The sequence below is a fragment of the Elephas maximus genome, chromosome 5 (genome assembly GCF_024166365.1).
Source record: "Elephas maximus indicus isolate mEleMax1 chromosome 5, mEleMax1 primary haplotype, whole genome shotgun sequence".
Lineage (NCBI taxonomy): Eukaryota > Metazoa > Chordata > Mammalia > Proboscidea > Elephantidae > Elephas > Elephas maximus.
Genome location: NC_064823.1, coordinates 20,693,658 through 20,710,192, shown reverse-complemented (window position 1 = coordinate 20,710,192; position 16,535 = coordinate 20,693,658). Strand labels below are relative to the sequence as shown.

Here is a 16,535-nt window from a genome sequence, read left to right as displayed (position 1 = left end):
CCTACTCATTACATTTCTAAGTTTATAATGGAGTGGCAGAGGGGAGAAGGGTGAAGAAGGGGATATAAAGGGGCTTGAAGCGAGAGATGGAGAATGTAACATTAAAGAGAATAAAATAAAAGACAGAAATTGGAGGGAAACACCAGAAATTAAAGAAGTGAGACTGAAATCTGGCAGGGCAGGGACGAATATTTTTTCAGTGCCTGAGACACAGTGGATCGTTAATAAGTATTTGTTACATAAGGGGATAAGAATTAAAATTAGGTGAGCATAGTGTTAAAGAAAAGACAGGCATATGAGTACTTGTGAAGTAAGAAAGATGTTTCAAAGACATCTTTGAGGAGTTGAGTTTTGGGCTTATATTTGGTACTACTGGTACTACTGGACAGGAAGAAAAGACATATAGATCCTCACTACTTAAACTGTACTCTGTAGACAATCAGCAGCAGTATATAAGCTTGTTAGACATGTAGGATCTCAGCCCTTCCTCAATCTCTCCCCTCAAAATGTACTGATTCAGAACCTGCATTAATAAGAAATTGAGGTAATCCTCACGCAGGTTGAATTTAAGAAACACTGATATATGATCTCTGTAAGGGAAGATACCAAATTTAAAAATTCCTTGCCAACGCTGAAACATTTATTATAAATTACTCAGGATGTATTCAATAGTCTGGATGCCCATATGTTAACACAAATTAAAAAAATAAAAATAAACATTGGTGGGATGAAAGTAGGCTAGTGATAAAGGAACAGCAGAGAAATTAAAGTAGGGACGTGATGATTCCTCTGTTTGCCCAGCACACAGGGCACACCTGACCCAAATTTCCATGCCCAGCTATCTGCTCCACTGCTCTTGTAACATAAATTGCAAAGTCCCCCTCCTTTACCTAATCAAAACCTATCTGTGTATCTGAGCCCTGATGCTTTGGCAGCAGAAAGCCCCATTCTAGCCTTCCCGTTAGGATTTAGTAGAGGAGGGTATGCTAGACACTGCTTTCTTGTTGTTCCCTTGATCATTCCTAATTGAAAGTGAAACTTTGCATATATTGAGAGTTACTTCAGATGGAAATAGGAGAAGTATTCTAGACAGCAGGGGATCCGGAGCCCAAGCTGCTCTGGGTAATTTCTTTCCCATGATCATGCACAACTAGTCCATGCCACAGCTTTCTGTCACCTTGTATGCTGTTATCTGTTAAATGGGGCCCTTCACAAGCCAGATCCATTTTGTCACAGATGATTTGAAATTTCTCAGCTGATATGTAGAAGTTATATAATTTTTGACACAAAGAATAATGCAGTAATATCCTCTGAATCAGATGTCATACTGAACGTCATAGGATGCCAACGCTTCCATAGGTTGTAACATTTGTCATGGAAAAGAGGTGATTGTGTGTTAAAGAAAGTACCACTTTGAGATAAGTGAAGTTTTCTAAATCATGTAACTTTTTCACTTTCTGTGGTATGCCAGTGTCAAACTCATAGTATCTGTTAAGGGGTCTGTGGTCCTGGTAGTAGAATAATGTAGTCAATCAAGGTGGTCAAGCAGTTGGCCCCAGAGGTCTTGTCCTCAGGTGTGATGGTTAATGCTGTGTGTCATTTTGGCTAGGCTATGATTCTCAGTGGTTTCGCAGGCATGATGTAATCAACTTTCATTTTGTGATCTCATGTGAGTAGCCAGCCTGTTGAAAGGGAGTTTCCTTGGGATATGGCCTGCATCCAGTATATAAGTGGATGTTCTGGCAAAGATCTCTCTCTGTCAATCCTGAACTCTTCTAGTCACTTAAACCTCTGTTTCTTTGGACATAATCCTGCAGAAGACTTCAGCCTGACACCTGACCCATGGATTTGGGACTTGCCAGCCCCCAGAATTGCGTGAGCCATTTTCTTGATGTAAATCTCTCTATATATCTATATACATCTATATATGCTCCACTGTTTTTGTTCCTCTAGAGAACCCAGACTAAGGCATCTGACCAGTGAGATGGGGCCACTATTACGACTTCTACACCATCAGAAAGTAAATATTGCAAAGTCATATTGAAGTAGCATGTTTATCTCAATAACTTTCAAATCTCTTAATATGTCTGCTCTGAATATATGATTTTATTTATTTACTTGTTTTTGGTTGCATCATGGTAGACTCTGGACAAATTGGACTGTGGTTGCAAGGGCAATACCTGTAAGCTCCTGTCACAAATCATTATAAAATTCCTCCAAGTTCAACATATTAACATGTAAACTATGTAAACAAACAAACAAACAAAAAAGCAAAAATATATTCAAACTAATGCAATGTCCTTTAAAAAAAAGTTTGGTGTAATTGTGTACTTAATTCTGCCAGTAATTCACAGAACACAAAAATCACACTTTTTCAGATTCCTTTCCACAATCTGGATTTGGGGTTTGCAGAGATAGCAACAGATGAAAAACTAAAAGCAAGTTTGTTGCTTAGAAACAATTTTTCTAATTTTAATGTGTCAAGATGCAGACATTCTATTCCAAAAAGTCATTCATCTCTATGAGAAGATAAATAAAAATGTTTTATAACACTATTATAATTAAAACCAAATAACATTTACTAAAAGAAACTATGTACATATATGCAATATCTATTTTAGATAAAAAATGTTTTGGTGAAAATGTTTTGAAAATATTCACTTAATATATGTACCACATTAAATTTATATAGAAAATTAAATTATTCTCAAGGACATTTTATGTTCAAATTACATGTGGAAACTGCACTTGAAAGGTAAATATGTCAATCTAATTGCTTCTCTCTTAAACCAAGGGCAAGGCCGTTCTCTTTGAAAGGGCTCTTTTTTTATCCTCTCTCCTTATTAATGCTACTGCAGGCACATTACACAAATGCAGGCTGACATGCCTGCACATTACTACCTGGAGTTACAGACACCGTTAAGACTGCGGAAGGGTTACACTTGGTACAAAGAACATATCTTTTTGAATGTATTGCTTTTCTATTTTATATTGAGCAATTCATAAGATATGAAAAGGCCAAGAGCCACTCCGTTTGGTGTCACTATCCATACCCCTATGAGAAAGAAGTCTTCATTGGAAGAGCTAGAGAAGGTTCCACTAAGTAATCATGCATTATTTACTTGCTTAGACTCAATTTGACTGTAGTTCAAATACACTTCTGAAGGCTCTCCTCAGGTATGGAAAAAATACTTCATATAAATGATCTGACATTAATCAATATGGTATACTAAAAATTTGTTTGAGCAGGTTCACAGCATTCGTCATTTGAAGAGGCCACTAAAAAGTCAAAGTGGAAATAAAAATGGAAAAGACTGGTGGCAATGAAGTTGAGTCTACTAAACATCCAGGGTAGTAACTATTTTAACAGGGTTTAAGCAACAAATTTCAATCATGCAATACCTCTGTGTGGTCAGTCTACAAAGACGGAGGGTTTAAAAAGGTTAAATGTGAAAAACGAGTACCTTTAAATAAGGAAAACATTTCGAGGCAAGGGTTTGTTTTATAAATACATATTTTATATGAACATTCTAATGTGAATATTATTCTGTATATAAGATGTCCTGTAATGTAGTTAAAGAGGCTTGTATTAAAGAAAAAATGATGTCATCCTAGCTATATAGGAAACAAATATGCATATATTTATAAAATGTCAACCTTATCAACAAAAGCAAAGAATAGGTTTGTGTCCGAGATGTAACCAGATTTTTTTTTTTTTTACAAAATAATAAAAAAGACACAACTGGGTTTTATATTCGCAAGAAAAAAAGGTATTCGGCCAGGAAAACATGACAAAGTTCAAATTCCAGAGAAGTGAAAAATATCAAAATTTTATAAATCTCCTGAGGAGCAATTTAATTGCTGCACCAATTTTAGAAAAATAGACTCAAGGAATGAACAATGTAGCTATATATATCCCACAATATGTCAACTCATATATTTATCTATTTTTCTTATTTTGTTTCCAACTGGAGATTTCTTCAACTGAAGCTCTCAGCCTCCTGTTCCAAAACCTGCAGAGACTGGGTTGGACACCCTGTATGCTTGACCCTTGGGTGCTGTGATCACAGGGTTGCTAAAGTTAAAATGCAGGTGGACTGAAGCTGCCAAAGCTTGCACTCGGGTTCCAGGGGGCTTATTTATTGTTCCAAATCTAGATGTGGAGGTTTGGTGGTGCTATTTCTAAAACTAAAGCTAGTTCCAAAACCTTCCAAGTTTGAAAAACCTAAGCCACTATATTGCAAGGCAGTGCTAATACCTAAATTGAATGTGTACTAAATTAAGCCCCAGAGATGGCCGTGGCCCTGTTGCTGACTATTTTTGCTAAGTGAGTATTGTGTCTATGCCAATGGCTACTTCATTTGGCATGTTGTTGAAAGTGTGAATATGGTAACAACTCTCAGTGTTTTCTTCAAACAAATCTATAGCAGGCCCCAAGAACATTTTTCTATGGTGAAGATATTGTTCTTTGAGCACCTTTACATTTTCAATAGTAGACCGAAGTTGTGCAGCCAAACCCAGAAAAGTTTGATAAATTTTCTGCATAGCCATTGATGAACACCAGGTTAAATGTGAATTATTTTTCCAGGGGCAAGACGGTTTTCTAGTTTTTCAATCTACTGTCTGTAGCGCGGAAGCTGTACCTGAAACGGCTGAGCCATAATTCTGAAGTTGTATGCAGGAGCTCTATCTTCATACTGAAATCCAGATGGTGGTTCTGCACTCAGAAAGCCAGGTCTCTTCTTTTTAATTCCTGAGCAATTTCTAGTTTCAGTCTGAGAATAATGCTGGTATTTTCCTCTTCTCCACTGGCAACCAATGGCAGAAGTTGCTTGAAAGTCTTAATATTTTCTTATACTTTAAATATTGCTTGTGAAGATATTCTGCTAATTTACAGATTTCTGGCAGATGACATGAGGGTTTTCAATATTTTGACAGATGACATGAGGTAGCTTTTCTTCCTTCAGTGCTTTACTATCCTCTGGTAGTGTTTTGGTTTTATCACTCCTTTTTTCTTATGAATGATAAAATTTATACCAGTAAGGTCTTCGTGGAAACTCTGGTGACATAGTGGGCAAGAGCTATGCCTGCTATCCAAAAGGTCATTGGTTCAAATCCACCAGGCCCTCCTTGGAAACTCTATGGGACAGTTCTACTTTGTCCTATAAGGTCACTATGAGTCGGAATCAACTCGATGGCAATTTTTTTTTTTCTTTCGGTAAGATCTTCTTTGGCCACCCGTTGCCATGTAGTCAATTCTGACTCACAGTGACCCTATAGGACAGAGTAGAAGTGCTCCATAGAATTTCCAAGGAGCGGCTGCTGGATTCGTACCGCCGAACTTTTGGTTAGCAGCCGTAGCTCTTAACAGGGCTCCGACACTGCAGTACTTCCCAGTCATGCTAAAGCATTCTGTCTAAGTCTTGATTTGGTTGTGTTTGTATTTTGGAAAAGTGAGCCTCTCAAAACTAAGTCTCCCGCACGAGGCAGAGCTGTTAATGCAGTTGTAATTGTGGTGGTTGTTCTACCCAAATTGTTTAGAGTAAATCCCACGGAAATGTCTGGAGTTGATGTCAGAGCAGGTAAAACAGCTGAAGTAGAAGTAACAGGTAAAGGGTTCAGCAGAACTGGCAGGTGTGCCAAACCCTAAATCGGAACTTGTTAAAGCTGCAGAAGTGCAGATATAGAGATCCAAAACTGAGTCCCTCCGAAGAGTCACACCTAAGAAAGCCTGGCATTTAGGAGTCTGATCTACCCATATTTGCACCTTTGGAGAAGAGCCATGGTACCTGGTGCCTCTATTCTGGTTGTGCCTGTCTCATTGACTAATGTCAAGGTCCTGAAGGAGATGCTCACGGACTTGGTTAGATGCTGGGGCTGGTGGTTTCAAACAGATGAAAGAGATCTGAGATGTTCACTTATTTCAAAAATCAAAGCATCACCGTTTTCCAAACTCAATCTGGCAGGAGCTTCCGGCCCCAGAATGAGTCTGGGCAGCTGTGCCTACAAAACCTCATCCTATAGCGCGGCCTGACTTGACTTTGTGTCATACGTTAGTAGCCAAAATTTAACACAGGTGTCATCTACCTTTACTATCCCTGTCTTTAAGATGATAAGTTAACGTTAGATAGTAGTCACACCATTATTGTTGTTGTGTCTGTATATAGTTTTCTTTTGTTAGCTCACAGTATATTTTTTATTTTGATAAATGTTTTCTTGAGGTTGAGTAATTTTTTTTTTTGTTTCTCCCATATGTCTCGTTTAAGTTCAGAAAACATTTTCTTTGATGTTTCAATCTTTACAGAGCTGTGAAAACAGATGGAAAGTTTACCTCTTAGTCATTGTTCACTTTAAATGTCAAAGCTATGTCTTGCCTGTCTTTCTATTCCTCCCCCTATCCTTTGTTTTATATTAACAAGTGCCCTTCACACTTGCTAATGTAGTTAACTGTACAAGTATCATTCGCCATTGTTTACACAATTACATACATTGCAGATAATTAGAGCAGATCTAACTTTATTCATCTATAAAACATCGATATACTACTATTTTTCAATAAGCAATTCATATTTCACTGATATATTGATATCCACAACAAGCATTTTAAGGCTCTCTGGTTCCTATTTTCCAAACAAGGGCTTCACAGAGCATACTTCAGCGAAGTTTGTGTGCATACCAAAAGCTTCACATATTCCTTGGAAGAAGCACGAGGTGGACACTGTATGCATTTGGAAACTTGAAGCTTTAGGTTTAGTCGTCACATATTATTAGTTGTCGGCCCCAGGACGAGACCTTTTTTTTCTTTCTGAGTCTCATTTTTTTCATCTGTAATGTAAATAATGACTATAATAATTATCAGGGAGCATTTTTCAAAACATAAATTTCGATAATATTTGTAAAAACAAAACATAGTAGTTGCCTTTGAGTCAATTCCGAGTCGTGGCAACCTGTGTGTTTTAGAGTGGAACTGTGCACAAGGCTTTCAACGGCTGTGATCTTTCTGAAGTGGGTTGCAAGGCCTTCCTTCTGATGCACCTGTGGGTGGATTTGAACGTCTAATTTTTTTGTCAGTAGCTAAGCACTTGTTGCACCACAAAGGGGCTCCAATATTTCTAAAGCACCTAGGAAAAAGCTTTAGTTCCATATATGTGTGATCTCTCAGTTGCCACCTTTAATGTAGCTAAATCCTCCCTAAATCACACCACTGGTATTCTTTGTTGTGAAAATACAAGATTATATACTGCACTACAAACAGAGTGGTGGTTTTTTTTCTTTAATCTTCAAATTTTTACAGTGGGAAGTGTTTCACTCTTGGTTGTTTTTCCTTTCTCAATAGTTTTGCAAATAGTTTTTATTATGCTTTGACCTTCTATTTCAATTTTTCTTAGATATATTACACTTCTTTTTAATAAAAAATAGAGAACATTAAATACAAAGAGTTCACCTGAAGTACTGTTATATAATTTACAATATATTCTATCCATACTAAACAGGATGGATTATACTCTAAAAATTTAAGTAAACACTAATTATATTAAAAAAAAAGTATATATCTAATGAAAGTGACTTCGGTTACCAAAATAACAACAATAACAATAACTCTAAATGGCTTGAAGAAGAGTAAAATTCAATTCAGTAACATGTGTTGAGCATTGTCTTAGGCTGGGTTCTCTAGAGAAGCAAAACCAGTAAAAAGTATAAATATTTATATAAAGAGATTTATATCAAGAAAATGGCTCACACTATTCGAGAGGCTGGAACCTCCCAAATCTGTAGGTCAGGCTGGAGGCTCCTCCTGATTCACGTAGCCACAGGGGCTGGCAAACCAAGATTGGCTGATCAGAGAGCAGGGCTGTTGCTTACAGGCTGAGAAGACTTTCGAATCCCAGGATCAGGCAGACAAGATCAAAGGTAAGCTGCTAGTTCAAGTCCCAAGAACCAGAGGTCAAAAGAACAGGAGCCTGCTGCAGGATCCGGATGTAGCAAAAGCCGCCACTAAGCCTTGCCAGAATGTCCACTTATATCCAATGCAGGCCACATGACCAAGGAAACTCCTTTTCAACTGAGCGGCTACTCACAGCAGATCCCATCTTGGAGGTGATCACATTATATCAAATCTCATCATGGAAGTGATCACCTCTTCATTCGATTACCAAACTACATCATAACTGCCAAACCACTGAGAATCATGGCCCAGGCAAGTTGACACACAACCTTAATGATCACAAAAAACAAACAAAAAAACCCCATTTCCATCAAGTCGATTCTGACTCCTAGCGACCCTGTAGGACAGAGTGGAACTGCCCCATAGGGTTTCCAAGGAGTGCCTGATGTATTTGAACTGCCGACCTCTCAGTTAGCAGCCATAGCTCTTAACCACTACGCCACCAGGGTTTAGTGTTACATCAATGAACAAAACAAAATCTCCCTATTCTTGTGAAAATTACATTACAGATGTGGTAGAGGAATAGAAAATCAACAAATAAACAATGTCTTAGGTAGTTGACAAGGGCTTTGAAAAAAATAAAGTTGGACAACAAGAAAAAAATTACGTGGTGTGAGTGGAGAGAGGGTGTTGTTTTCTGTAAGAGAGCTAAATCCTCTCTTCGGATTAACAGAATAAATGATGTGTTTTTTTTTTTTTTTTTTTAGGAACAAGACACAGACATATTTTGTGAAATTTGTGTTTCTGGAGGAGGAAACAGCAAGCGCAAATGCTGTTTTGTGTGTTTGAGAAAATGCCTATACATATGTGTTTGTGTGTGTGTGTGTATACTCTGTAGTCTGGAAGTAGGAAACAAGGGACAGAATAGTAACAGATGATATTGCAAAAATAACATGGCTCCATAGCAATAGCAGGGCCTGTTAGGCTACTAGCATGCATTAAATTGTGTACTCCCTATACTTGTGGAAGTAATCCTGTTTGGAAATAGGTTATTCTTTGTTATGTTAATTAGATCATCCCCATAGTAGGGTGTAGGGTAATGCTATTCAGCTATATGCACCCCCTCCCTAATGTAATCAGCTTTGCTCTTCCCCTAAACATGCTGGGGATGGATTTGGGATGGACTCAGGCTAAGGCACAAGGCCGGGAGTGGCATGACTGGGCCAACGGCCAAGGCCGAGGAATGCCTTAGCAACAGGAAGGGAAATATCTGGGCCTGCATGTGAAGTCCCTGGGAACACTGACTGCCCAAGAACGTTGGAGAAAACCAGTGAGCCTTGGTCCCAGCTGGAACGGTTATAAACTTGTGTCCCTTGCTACGGGGTTGTGGAAAATACTCCAGCCAGCAGCCACTGGAGAGCAGCTGCTTACCCGTGTCAGTAAATTTCCCTGAATATATGAATCTGGAAAGGACTGCGTGGCAGTTCTTTGGATTATCTGCCAGGATGCACAGTGAGGGTCTTTCCTTGCTGGGGCTGTCGCCCGACATAGGGTGACTCTAAATCTAATGAATTCTGATTTATAAAAAGAGCAGATTAGACACAGCGGCATGCCCACAGGGGAGCACAGATGCCAAGTGAGGACCATAAGGGAACCAAGGACCTCTGGGGCTACTGACAAGAAAGTTCTCGACACGCCAAGACCTGATTTGGACTTTTAGCCTTCAGAACTGAGCGAAAATAAATTTATGTTTTTTAAATCCGTACAGTTAATGGTGTTCTGTTACAGCAGCACTAGGCAACTCAGACCGCCTTTGTCTGGGCTTTGTATTCTATTCTATATGATATAGGGAGCTATTGGGAGTATGGAGCCGAGCAATAGTCAGATCTGATTTTTGTGTTTGAAAGATCACTTACTCATGTTTGGTTAATTCGCCCTGAAGGAGCAAGTCTGGAGAAAGAGAGACCTGTTAGAAGCTTATTACATTAATTTAGTGATAGGTGATGTCATCTGGATTAGGGAGACAGGGTGGAGATGTGAGAAGTAGTAGGATCTAAATATATTTTGAAGGTACAGTGAAAATGGTCCCCTAATATAATGTAGGTGGGATGTGACAGGATGAAAAAAACCTTTCTGAGCACCTGGGAGAAAGCATATAATAGGGATTTATTGGCTCAATTAACATAACAATCCAGAACAGCCTTGCTCCAAGCTTTGCTTGATCAGTTTTCTGGCTCTGTTTCTTTGTGATCCTCTTGGTGCCATCACAGACTGTTGGCAGGCTTATCCTTCATGACGGTTACATGACTGCAGAAATTCCAAATGTCCCATCTGTACATTATACAATTCATAAGGGAGAGCTTTTCTTCCAACTATCATGAAATTAAAATCATAAATCTCCCTCTCTTAGGTCCAATTGGGTCATATGTCTACTTCTGAACCAATCACAAGGGGCAGAGGAATGCCACAGGCTGACAGGTTTTCAGAGAGCCCTAACTATATTCTAACAGCTGTGCCAACACTCTTAAGTTTTGGAAAAAAAAACAAAACAAAACAAAAACTTTTTGTTGTTGTTATTGCATCAACCACTTGTTAAAAAAAAGTCTAAGTTCCCTTTTAATCTGCTAATCTACTTGACAACTTGATTTTCATAGCAGTCCAGAGATCTGAAACCATTTTGTCCATTCAAATTTTTTCTTATTATTTCCTGTTATTTGGTTAGACTTCTGTTATAGTTGTCCAATGAATATGACATATTCATCCCCACACCAATGCCTGTGTTAGTGTTTTCCTTTCATTTGCAGCATCATTTTCTCTTTAGCTTGAACTGTCTAGAGTATAATCATCCTTTGTGGCAAGCACAAGCCCTGCCTCCTTGGATACTTCATCACTCCTCGTTTTTTACATCTTTCTACCATTACCATTGCATATAGCTTCTACGTTGTTCTTATACTTGGTTATACTCTGCATACTTAGTTCTGTTAATTCATTAATTACATTGTATGTCTTCCTCAGATTTTGACCGCTTCACTGAAGTAAAGGACTATGACAAAATACTACTTTTTAATGCATAAGAAATTCTTTCTGAAAAAATGCTGGTCTTTGAGTAAGTAGTTAATAATTGATAGGATAACAACATTCAGCTCTTCTATTAACAACTACTTTAAAGTATTTGGAAAATATTGATTTTAATTAATTGGCACATTACTAAAGAATTTCTCTGATTACTTCTAAAGATGTTTTGCTGCTACCAAGCTGGAAACGGTATATGGATAATCTCTAAACCACAAAAGAATATTATGAACTAAATACTTAAGTATCTTAATTACACTTTTGTAATTTAGTTTATTTATTGCCAGAGAAAGAGAGGGAAAAAAGGAAGAAAGAGAATGAGAAAAGAGAAAGCAGAGAGAAGAGAGCTTTGGAAGCTACTATTTTAAAGCACCTAATATTCAAAGATGGGTAAGTAACTGTTAAAACAATATTTTCCTGGTGATGAGGTTTTAGATATAATACCCAAGTACAATCCAGAAAAAAAAAAATTGATTCCTTGAACTTTAATAAAATTAAAGTTCCTACTCTGAAAAGACACAGCTAGATTGAAAAGACAAACCACAGACTGGGAGAAAATATTTGAAAAGCATATATCTGTTAAAGGACTTGTATCCAAGTATACAAAAGACTCTTAAAACTCCACAATAAGAAAAAATAAAAATAGGCAAAAGATCTGAACAGACACCTCACCAAGAAATGCATACAGATGGCAAATAAACATCTGAAAAGATGTTCAACACCATTTGTCATCAGATAATTGCAAATTAAAACAACAATGAAGTATCATCCCATATATATTAAAAAATATATATTAGAAGGGATAAAATACACACACACACACACACACAAACCCTGATAATACCAATTGTGGGCAAGAATGTAAAGTCACAGGAACTCTCCCGCATTGCTGATGGTAATGCAAAATATACGGCCACTTTGGAAGACAGGTAGTTTCTTACAAAGCTAAACACAGTTTTATTACAGGATCCATCAATGCTGTTCCAAGGTGTTTACGTAAAGAAAGTATTTTAATCCAAAAGCTTGCATGTTTTATTTGTAATTGCTGAAAATTTGAAGCAATGAAGATGTCCTCCAATAGATGGATGGATAAACAAACTCTGGCACACCCTTATAATGAAATATTATTCAGCAATAAAAAGAAAAAACGGGCTATTTAAGCCTTGGAAAGAAATGGGCAAATCTTAAAAGCATATTGCTAAGTGAAAGAAGGAGACCTGGTGGTACCGTGGTTAAAGCACTTGGCTGCTAAACAAAAAGTGGGTGGTTTGAACCCACCAGCCACTCCATGGGAGAAAGATGTGGCCGTCTGCTTCTGTAAAGATTTACAGCCTTGCAAACCTGTAGGGTCACTATAAGTTAGAATCAGTTCAAAAGCAGCCGGCCTGTTTTTTGGGTTTTTAAATGAAAAACAGAACAAAACAAAACAAACTCACTGCCATCTAGTTGATTTCGACTCATAGCTACCCCATATGGCTTCCAACACTCTAAATCTCTTTGGAAGCAGGCTTCTTTCTCCCTAATAGCAGCTGGTGGTGTCCAACTACTGATCTTTTGGATAGCAGTCAATGGCTTTAACCCTGGCCACCAGAGCTCCTTAAGTTAAAGAAGCCAGTCTAACAAACGTGTGTACTGTATGAGCTAAGTACATGACATTCAGGTAAAGGCAAAACTATAGGAATGGTAAAAAGATCAGTAGTTGCCAAGAGTTTAGAAGGAGTAGAAAGTTGAATAAATGAAGCACAGAAGATTTTTTTTCGTGCAGTGTAATTATTCTGTATGATACAATAATGGTGAATATGTGATACTATAAATTTTTTAAAATCCATAGAATTTTAAGGTATAATATTAAACACACACATATGCACACTCAGGAGTTTGGTTATCCCAGGATATAAAACAGAATGTGATAATCTTACATATAAGACAACTTCAAGAGTGTTGCTGACCTAGATAACTTTGGAAATGAGTGAAGTTTATGACACAGAAGTCAAAAGGAAATATACTTAACCACTATAGTTGATAAGCTTCTTTCCTGTGTTTTTACAGGTTAACAATTCTGAAATCACTATACATGTGTAATGAAATTGAACAATAATAAATGGATGAAGGATGATGAGATTCAGGGTTCTCATTGTTAGGGATTTTGCAGATAAGCGAGGGAAGGAGATTAGAATGATCCATTTGGTAATGGACTAGACTTGTACATGTCAGTATAAACTTACACTTTAGTTTAGTATAGTCACAGATGGTTACAAGTAGAAATATTGTAGATATATGTACGTACAGGCATTAATATAAATCAGTTGCCATCAAGTCTATTCTGACTCATGGTGATCCCACGTGTGCCAGAGTAGAATTGTGTTCCAAAGGGTTTTCAGTGACTGATTTTTTGGAAACAGATTGTCAAGACTTTTTTCTGAGGTACCTCTGGATGGACTGTAACATCCAAACTTTTGGGTTAATATATACACATATATTTCTTTGCTCTGTCAGCTGAAGAGGCCTAGAAGCAACAATATCCTTGCTGCAATGATCACACCTATCACCAAAATCTTTGTTTTTCTGTCAGCTGAAGAGGCCTAGAAGCAACAATATCCTTGCTGCAATGATCACACCTATCACCAAAATCTTTGTTTCTAATACCATTGTTTAATAAAGGGAATCAGGGCTCCTTGGAGAAATGACTGACTCTAGGACCGGGGCAAGAAGTATATAAGATGGATCTTTTAGTGCCAGAAAGGAAGAAAGTGCTCAACACACACTCATACAAGATGAGGTACATCAAGACAATACTGGAGCCAAATGAAAGAGTGTCCAATGGGGAATGCTGAAGAAATTCAAGCAATAAAATGAATAAAGTAGTAATTACAAGCCAAATATAAATAAATGATTAAAAACATAAATATATATGGAAGAAGAGAAAAATACTCCTTGCAGAAGAATGCTAAATAATTTGTGTAGACATTATACTTTCCAGGAGATGGAGCGTAACTCCCCACTTATTAAGTGTGGATTGTTCAATGCAACTTTTTTCCAAAGAGTAAAGTGCAGGAAGGGAGGAAAAGGAGTATCTTTACAGTAGAGAAATATAAAAAATACTGCCTTAGATGATGATGGTCAAAATCAACATTGATAAGTCATTTGATAGTATGTACCATTGACCTGATATGATGAGAATGGTATTTCGTCCCTGTGGTCTTCCTCTTCAACACCAATAACCCAAATCTAATCATGAGAAAAATACCAGACGGATTGCATTTAAGCGATATTCTTCAAAATACCTGACCAGTATCCCTCAAAAACCTCAAGATCATCAAAAATAAGCAAAGTTGAAGAAACTGTTAAAGCCATTAGGAGCCTAAGGAGACAGGATGACTGAAGGGAATGTGGGATCCTGGATGGGATTCTGGAAGGGATCCTGGAAGAGAAAAAAGGACGTAGGATAAAAATTAAGGAATCCTAAAAATTAAGGAAATCTAAGCTATGGACTAATAATAATAATAAATCAATATTGGCTCCTTAGTTGTAAAAAAAAATGCCATACTAATATAAGATGTCAATAATAGGGAAAAATGGGTTCAGAGTATATGAGAATTCTCCGTACTATCTTCATAAGTTTTTATTAAATCAAAAACTGTTCTGAAGTTTTAAAAAATAAATAATTCTGTACTCCTCTAAACAAAACAAAATCTTATTATCTCTTTAAAAATGAGCCAGGGACTTTAACTCAATATATTGAAATGATAGGCAATGCAACTCATGTTAATCCCGAAAGATAACATTATACAAGTATTTTACCTGCTCCAACACAAACAAAAGGAGCTATGGTGGTACAGTGGTTAAAGCACTTAGCTGCTAACCAAAAGGTCAGTGGTTCGAATGCACCAGTTGATCCCTGGGGAAAGATGTGGCAGCCTGCTTCAGTAAAGATTTACAGTCTTGAAAACACTATGGGGCAATTCTACTCTACCTTATACGGTGGCTATGAGTCAAAATCAACTCAATGGCAGTGGTTTAACCCAAACTAATTTCTTAGGAATACAGAACAGACACTGTTTGGATGGTAACACAGTGATGACCTTGGACTGTGGAAACATCTGGATGGTAATTTTCTGTCCTTTTATATTCTGCCTCTGAAAATGTCAGACTTTGATGAATTCAAGGCAAAGTAGCATTAAAACGTTCTGAATAAAAACACATTAATAATATATTGTATGCAATGTTTATAGTTGTGATGGCCAAATGCATTTGTCATCAACATAACAATCACGATACTTATTAAAGCCTCATCTTGAATGATAATAAACACCTTTGTAATTCAGGCCAGTATACATTTCTTCCATTAGTGAAATCCATTGAATGCCCAAAATAATTGAGTGTTCAGAAGCCAGCAACTCAAATTGAAGTTAGAAGTGTTGTTTGTACAGGTGGTTTGCCTACTGGGAGCCTAAATTCTTACTGCTCTTGTCCATTTCAATTATTCTGAGACTTTGTCTGTTTAGTGTCTGCCAGTTTTTATAACAACAGAAGACTCCTTTTAAAAAACTGCTTATACAACATTTATCAAATTATCTTAACAGTGATATTGTTTCCAAATAAAAGAATCAAGACTTAGGAAAAATACTTTCATGATTAAATATTAAGACAGTAAAATGATTTCCTTAGATTTAGACATCGAATATGTGTCAACTGAAATTATACACCAAATTATTTGTGAATAGTCTTTCCTGAAATGTTTTGGTTTCTTTATAAGTAATAGCATTTTAAAACACTTCCAAATCTTGAAATTTTTGTGTGTGTGTGTCTGATTTGAGCAAGTTTGCTTCTTTTGAATTCTGAATTAAAACAAAAAGAAAAATTGTTGTTCCTTGAAATGTATGTTTATTGCTTAATTTCTAAGTATTGTTGGAAAATTAGATTACAAATGTACACAAACTCATATACAAGATTGATAATTAAGGTAGCTCCTTTGAATAGTCTAAAAGGGAATTTTTAAAGTTTGGTTTTATGAAGAAAAGTATTAAAAAAAAAAAGGGGGGGGAATTAGCAAAAAAACCTGTCATTTGGCTCCATCACTGGCATTGGCCCTTGGAAGACCCAAATACATAGGGCCTACCTCAGAGTCATTCATGACCTTTCTGAACTTGGCCATGATCAATGACAATTGGAATGGTTATTATATCTAAAATCAGCTTTGGCAATATTAGTGTTTTATTATGTTATTTGGATTTATTGTTAATAATTGAATATATATTTCCAAATCCTGGAAAACATTCTTGATGTAATTTGAGGTGACAGTCTTGTTATGTGTTTTGAATGTTGAAATTCAACCAGTCATTTTAAGTATAAAGTATGACCTTGATATATTCCACCTGAATTTAAAGACCATCTCAAGAATAGATTTGATGATCTGAACACTAATGACTGAAGCTCAGAGGAGTTGTGGAATGACATCAAACATGAAGAAAGCAAGAAGTCATTAAAAAGATACGAGAGAATGAAAAGACCTAAATGGATGTTAGAAGAGACTCTGAAATATTGAGTAGCTAAAGCAAGAGGAAAAAATGATGAAGTT

General features: G+C 36.9%; 1 pseudogene; it reads right to left on the bottom strand.

Moving 5' to 3' along the window:
• Nucleotides 1-3,963: 3,963 nt before the first annotated feature.
• On the bottom strand, nucleotides 3,964-16,112 carry LOC126077495 (nucleoporin p58/p45-like; annotated as a pseudogene).
• Between the last annotated feature and the right edge of the window lie 423 nt (nucleotides 16,113-16,535).